Source organism: Macadamia integrifolia, chromosome 12 (genome assembly GCF_013358625.1).
Source record: "Macadamia integrifolia cultivar HAES 741 chromosome 12, SCU_Mint_v3, whole genome shotgun sequence".
Classification (NCBI taxonomy): Eukaryota; Viridiplantae; Streptophyta; class Magnoliopsida; order Proteales; family Proteaceae; genus Macadamia; species Macadamia integrifolia.
In genome coordinates, this window is record NC_056568.1 from 3,179,484 (window position 1) to 3,187,281 (window position 7,798).

The 7,798-nt window shown below is 41.0% G+C and overlaps 1 long non-coding RNA gene across 1 annotated transcript; it reads left to right on the plus strand.

Annotated features, from left to right (window-relative positions):
• Positions 1 to 440: 440 nt before the first annotated feature.
• On the plus strand, positions 441 to 2,199 carry LOC122057237. The gene is made up of 2 exons (XR_006133495.1): positions 441 to 823; positions 1,389 to 2,199. It is a non-coding gene; the product is annotated as an uncharacterized LOC122057237 (long non-coding RNA).
• Positions 2,200 to 7,798: the final 5,599 nt, after the last annotated feature.

Here is a 7,798-nt window from a genome sequence, read left to right on the forward strand (position 1 = left end):
CAAAGAACCGGTTTTAATTGAATCACTCAAACCGGTCTGCCACGAACCCAGATCAAACTGACCACTTTGTTCAAGTAAACATCCGCATTTCTTATTTTAGCATCATTTTAGTTGCCGCAGTAGCATCGTGGAATGGAAGTTGGTTTTTGCCTATCTTGAGTTGCAGATTACTTGACCAATTACAATGTTAGGAAATGAGACAGATTTCTGAATCAATCATGAATGAATCGATTGAAAAGAACCTGAAACAGTTTCTTACAAAATCCTCTTCCTTCCAGGGAAGCTCCTCAACGAAAGAATTGATAAGTTTCTAAAAAAAAAAAGCCCTAAAACAGGGTATCGTTCCCCTTTATACAAAGCATTCCATTCTGGAACCTTCCTAATAACTCACGCTCCTCTGGTAGAAACGTTAGTCTGTTGTAACGGCTGAACTAAACGTGACGTCATGTTATAACCGTTGTGCTCCACTTGTCACAGTTGAATTATAGCCGTTGTCCTCCTGATTCCTATCATTCCCTTCCCCTTAAAACCCTTGTCCTCAAGGATTGAATTCTAGAAACCTGCTATGTAACACCGACCAGTCCTCCCAGGTGGAGTCCTTTGGAATGGTGTTCAACCACTGCACCAAGACCTGACTTATAGCTTGATTATTCCGCTTAATCAGTTTGCGGTCCAAGATTGCTATGGGCTCGACTAACAACTATCCTTCGGAACCAATTTCTGGAAGTGTAGTTGTTGGTACCACAGCTTGGCCGAGCTTTCTCTTAAGTAGGGACACATGAAAGATAGGATGGATTTTTAAATGTGGTGGAAGCTTCAAACGGTAAGCAACAGTACCAATTCGTTCCTTCACTTGAAAGGGGCCATAGAAACGAGCAGCCAGCTTGAAACTCCTACGCAAGGCTAGGGTTGCTTGGCGATACGGCTGTAGACGTAGATAAACCCAATCTCCGATAGCAAACTCCCTCTCTGAGCGGTGTTTGTCTGCAAAATACTCCATTCTCTCTTGTGCTTTGTGCATGTTGTCTTTTAAGAGTTGAAGCATCAAACAATGTTATTGCAAGTACGTATCCACTGCTGCAACTTTTGTTTCGGCTAGAGGTAAAACAGGAAGATAGTCTGGTTTCTGGCCATAGAGGGCCTCAAAAGGAGTCATGTTAATAGCTGACTAAAAGTTAGTGTTGTACCACCATTCTGCAAGGGACAACCATCTAGTCCACTTTTGTGGTCTATCTCCCATCATACAACGCAGGAAGGTCTCAATGCATCTGTTAAGAACTTCAGTTTTCCCGTCCGATTGTGGATGGTATGCTGAACTGAGACACAGTTGAGTCCCCTAGAGTTTGAACAATGTAGCCCAAAATTGACTTGTGAAAATCACATTGCAGTCGCTCACAATTGTTGAAGGAAGACCATGCAGTTTAAAGATGTTATCAAAATATGCAGTGGCCACCAAGGAGGTTGTATAGGGGTGAGCGAGGGCCACCAAATGTGCATACTTGGTAAGTCGATCCACCACCACCAGTATAACTTCCTTTCTGTCTGATTTTGGAAGTCCAATGATGAAATCCATTAAAATATCAGACCAAATTTTTTGAGGAACAGGTAGGGGTTGTAACAAACCTGGGTAAGCTATGTTTTCTCCTTTATTGCATTAACAAGGATCGCATTCAAATACAAACTCACAAACATCTGCATTGAGTTTTGGCCAAAAAAAAAATTGAGCAACTCTTTTGGCGGTGCCCGTGATTCCTGAATGTCTGCCTATGCTGCTGGAACGTAATGCTGATATGATAGTCTTCCTCAAAGTACCTGTATTACCAACAACTAACTTCCCTTTGAATCGTAATACCCCATCCTGCCATTTGTAGTCTGTAGATGCATTTGGATCAATGGACAGCTGAGTTATAATTTCTTGGACCTTACGGTCCTCTTCCCAACTTGCCTGGACCTCCTGCAACCATGTTAGAACCAAAGCTGAAATAGCTCTACATTCACTCATTGTACTAGGAAGCCTGTAGAGTGCATTAGCTTCTACATTTTCCTTTCTAGATTTGTAACAAATCTCATAGTCGTATCCCAAGACTTTTGTTAACCACTATTGTTGTAACAACGTAGTGACTCGTTGCTTTAAAAAAATTTCAGGCTTTGGTGATCAGTTCTGATAATGAAATAGTGGCCCAAGAGGTAAGTTCTCCATTTTTTTAATAGCATGTAAAATTGCCAACATTTCCTTTTCATAGGTTGGCAGCCCCAAATTCCGTCCGGTAAGGTCTTTGCTTAAATAAGCAATAGGCCATTTTTCCTGCATTAGAATTGCTCCCACCCCTTCATTACATGCTTCGCACTTCAAGGTGAATGGCTTGGAAAAATCAGGAAGAGCAAACACTGGGGTTGAGGTCAGGGCCTGTTTGAGCTGCTCAAAGGCTTGTTCAGCTTCATATGACCATTGAAATTGATCCTTTCGGAACATATTAGTAAGAGGTTTACTAATAATTCCATATCCTTGTACAAATTTCCTATAGTACCCTGAAAGCCCCAGAAAACCACGCAGCTGCTTCACACTTTGGGGTTTAGGCCAATGTATCATAGCCTCAATTTTGGTTGGGTCTGCTGATACCCCTTGGTAGGAAATGATATGCCCCAAATAATCTCTCTCTTCTTTTCCAAATGAGCATTCACTGAGCTTAGCATATAGTGTTGATTCTAAGAATGTCTAGAGTTATTCTCAAGTGTTTCAAGTGAGCCTCCCATGTTTGCCTGTAAACTAGGATATCGTCAAAGAAGACCAATACAAATTGCCTTAGGAAGGGCTGAAAATTTTGATTCATTAGAGCTTGGAAGGTAGCTGGTGCATTAGTCAAGACAAAAGGCATCACAGTAAATTTGTTATGTCCTTGGTGAGTTCTGAAGGCTGTTTTGTGAATGTCCTCTTCATGAACTAGAATCTGATGGCACCTGGATCTCAAGTCCAGTGTTAAAAAGAACCTAGCCCCATGTAATTCAGCCAATAATTCCTCTATGACAGGTATAGAAAACTTACCTTTAATGGTCACCTGATTCAAAGCTTTATAGTCTACACAAAATCTCCATTTCCCATCTTTCTTTTTAACTAACAAAACTGGTGAGGAAAAAGGACTCACACTGGGCCTGACTACCCCTGTTTCCAGCAAGTCCTTAACAATCTTCTCACTCTCATTTTTCTGCACATATGGGTATCGATATGGTCTCACAGTAACAAAACTGGTGATCTTTTTCCCTAATTGGTGGCAGGGTTGTTGGCGTTTTAAACACATCTGAGAATTCTTCTAATATAGGAGACAAGTCAGGTTTACCTGTTGGGGCTGCAACTCTGTTGTGAGAGAAAATAGCTGACCCATTAATCTGTAAGGACTTTTCCTCATTAATTTACTCATGGCTTCTCCTGTGATTTGATGGATGCAGGGTTCTTCCTTGATGCTTCTTAACACCACCTTCTTCCCTTGCTGCTTAAATTCCATCTTAAGCTTCTCAAAATCCCATAAGATTGGTCCTAACGTAGAGAACCATTAAATTCCCAATACCACATCACATCCACCCAATGGTAAGTCTCATTTCTGCTTAAAATAGTTGACCTTGCATTACCCAAATGAACTGTGGGGAGATTGCATTACCAGGGACCTGGCCTCCATCCGCAACTGAAACCCATAGTGGATTGGTTTGCTGAATCTTGCAACCAGCTTGTTTTGCTATCTTCTCATCAAAAAAATTATGTGTGCTGCCCGAATCAATGAGCACTATAATAGGCCTCTTCTTTACAAAACGCTTGATCTTCATGGTATGATAATTAGTAGCTCCAGAGAGTGCGTGGACTGATACAACTGTTATATCTTGTGGGTTTTCATCTTCTTCACCCACCATCATATACAACTGTTGTCTTTTACACCTATGGCCAGTGGTGTATCTTTCATCACAGTTATAGCAGAGGCCTCGAGCTCATCTCGATTCCATTTCTGCTGGGGTGATTCTTTTAATAGGTGGGATCTAGTTAATGCTACTCCTCGCATTGTTGTTGGATTTTATATAGGAATCATTTGGTTGAGACAATGTTACCTTGGCCACTGTTGTTCTTATTTTTCTAGCTATTGCCTCCACCGAATCTTCCTGCAACCTGGCCAATCCCAAGGTCTGACCCATGGTTGTAGGTTGAAACATCTTGACAGCATTCCTTACTTCATCCTTCAACCCACTGATGTAGCAACTAATAAAAAAAGACTCAGATAGCCCTTTTGTGCGATTAGCTATCTCTTCAAATTTCTCCTGGTTTGCCTTCACCGTTGTAAGTTGTCATAGTTTGGTTAATTCTCCAATTGCATCAGTACTCTGGTCCTCTCCGAATCTGATGCAGACATCCTTTGTAAATTCTTCCCAGCTTACTTCCCCTTTCATTGATTGATACCATTGGAACCACTGAATGGCTTTGTCCTCCAAATGGATTGATGCCAAATGAACCTTTCTGTGTTCTTCAATGTCATTGAATTGAAAGAATTGCTGACACTGATAAACCCACCCCTTGGGTTCATTTCCATTGAATCTTGGAAAGTCTATCCTTGTGAACCTTGGTCGAAAATTATTTCTAGGTTGGCTGGTACCTTCTGAGATTGTCTCTTCCATGATCCTTTCCCTTCCATGGCTCATTTGCCTCAGCTGCAAGCTTAATCTTGAAAGCATATTTCCTATGTTGCCAACCTCCAATTTCAACTCTTCAATCTGCTTTTGTATAGGTTCTTTAACATTTCTCAAAGCTTCTTCCATTTTCCTTGCTTCTTGAGCTCTAGTTCCCTCCGTCATGGGCTGACACCACATCCAGGATCTTGCTCTTGATACCAAATGTTAGGAAATGAGACAGATTTCTAAATCAATCATGAATGAATTGATTGAAAAGAATCTGAAACAATTTCTTACAGAATCCTCTTCCTTCCAGGGAAGCTCCTCAACGAAAGAATTGACAAGTTTCTAAAGGTCAAAAAAATGCCCTAAAACAGGGTATCGTTCCCCTTTATACAAAACATTCAATTCTGGAACCTTCCTAACAACTCACGCTCCCCTAGTAGAAACGTTAGTCTGCTGTAATGGCTGAACCAACTGTGACGTCATTTTACAACCGTTGTGGTCCACTTGCCCCACTTGAATCATAGCCGTTGTCCTCCCGATTCCTATCATACAACCTTACAATTCATTTTCTCTCTTTCTTTCTTTCTTTCTTTCTTTTTTTTTTTTTTTTTTTTCATGAATCGATTTTATCTGTTCGATTTTTTCTAACTATATTATAATGATTCAAATGAGTATCACATGTAGATCTCTCTCCTTTCTTAGCCTACGATTTTTGGTTTTCCTTCGTTGGGTATAGGTCCTCTCCCTCCCCTCTCCCTTTCTTATTTGAAAAGACGAAAACAAAGTTCTCTTTAAAGACCCTTTGCGGAAGAAGATCGACTGATCGCGAGCTTTCTATCTGATCCAAGAGGATCTGAGTTATCCGAATATGAAAAACTCTTTTTTTTCTTAAATGATTTTTGGAATACTTCATTATTTGTAAGCGAGTTTTTATTTTTTCTTCTGTTTGCATTTCTGGAGACCATACTTGTGAGGATTTATTTTTTCCCAGTTTTCTGTGTCTTTATTGTATTGGGTTCTATAGATCAACCTTCAAAGGTAGCATATTTGGAGGATTCCATTTATTCCAGTTGTTCCATAAAAAAAAACTCTCCTGCTATGGAAGAATTTTACTATGAATATGGGAAGTGGAGTAAGTGGTTGAAGAGAGAGCTTCGGGAGACCGCTGAGAACAAGTCGAGTGTGGAAGAGAAAGCTTCAAGAGATCACGAAGGATCTAAGAGTGTAGAGAGAGAGAGAGAGAGAGAGAGATCTATCTGAGAACTGAGAGAGGAGAGAGATAATTGAGCGCTCTGTTTTCAGATTTCAAAAATAAAATATTAGGTTGATTCGATCTGGATCAAAATCCTCTGTTTTTCTCATCCCTGTTTTTCCTTGTTTTGTTACCTACAGAACACGACATGTGGACAACAGAGGATCCAACGGTCAAGGTTGGGTGAGGATTATTACATCCGGTGCGTTGGTCTTAAAGTTGTCCACGTGTCGTGTTCTGCAGGTAGCAAAACAAGGAAAAACAGGATGAGAAAAACAGAGGATTATTTTCCATTCGATCTGGGTTCGTGGTAGACCAGTTTGAGTGATTCAGTTAAAATCGATTCTTTATGGTCATGTTCCTCTCTCCTCATCTTAGCCGCCCATGCCACGTGTCATCTTCTGCACCTAGAATAACACAAGAATAACATGATGAAGAATAATAGAGGATCTGGATCCACCCCTCCCCCACCAAGGCTCCAAGCCTCTCTCGTCTTCTTCATGCAACCCACCACCCACTGGCCCGTTCTCCTTCTTATTCTTCCCATAATAACGAAATGGAGGAAGGAAGAACCTTCACTGAGGAATGCATTGGTGGGTCTCCTGGGTGATGTTCTCCCTATACGTAACACCTCTCTCCCCTCACCTTTCCTTCTGTAAGCACCCAATTACCATAATAGGTTTTATGCAAATGGCAAAACTTTTTTAGATTTTTGATCAATCTATTCTCTAATACAAAGCTTTGGTCTCTTTCTTAGCTGGGAAAGCTACCCTGTATTAGGACAAAGTTTAGAGGAAAATAGTAAAAAAAAAAACCTAAAACAGATTCTGTGAAACATATGCCAGAACCTCTTTTGATTTTTGTAGGACAAAGCTTTGGTCACTTTCTTGACTGTGAAATTTCATTTGATAATTGGGAACAATTGATCCATTGATTACATCTGGCCATTGTATATGTAAATCAATCATGGTGTTTGCTGGTTGCCACAATCTCCTTGGGCAATATCCAAGTATTTTCATGGAGAAAGAAAAACCAAGTTGACACAAAATGTAATACCCCGCTTCTTAAACCCGGTCTGATTTCGCGGTTGAACCGGTTTAACCATGTAGGAACCGAGCTAGAGGAAATTAGAGCGGGTTCCTTATGGGCTATGATGGTACGGGTGACCTTAAACACCGGCTGGCCCGACAAGTCCGAGCCAGTGCCAGAAGAGACGGGAGTGCCCAAACCGTGTACGTGCACCTACCATAAGGCTATGTACGGATAAAACAGGTATTATGTCCGTATTTTAAGGTATATACGTATGCTACATCGTATGCCTGGGGTGGGGTTCGCGCCGAGGTCCGAACCTGGTCAAAATCCCAAGTTTTGGCTCTCAGGTGGGTAGGACAGGTGGGTGCACCCACCTGAGTGACCCATTCAAGTGCACTATTCACTTAATTAGGAATGGTATATAAGGCTTTATGATTTTCTTTTCTTTCCATTTATTACCCTCGTACGTTGGTGAGAAAAGTAAAGAGGAGAGAGAAAAGAAAGGGAAGAAGAAAGGAAGAGAAGGAAGAGGAAAAAAAGGGGGATTTCAGCGGCGCCGAAGCTCGATCTTCCCATTCCGGTGCCGGGAGAGTGATCTTCAACTCTAGATCTACAGTTGGAGGTAAAAAAAGTTGGGTTTTGTGAACATTCACCATACCCAAGCTTTAAACCCTTGATTCGAGTATGGTTTCTTGAGATCTTGTAAAACCCCTTTGAAATGATGAATCTAAGGTTTAATAGATGATTTATGTGTTGATCTTGAAGGATTTGAAGAGATATTGACAAGGTGGAAGGAACATTGTGGGTTTGAAGTGGTTGGAGGGTTTGAAGTCGTTCTTGAGCAAAGAAGGTAAGATGGTT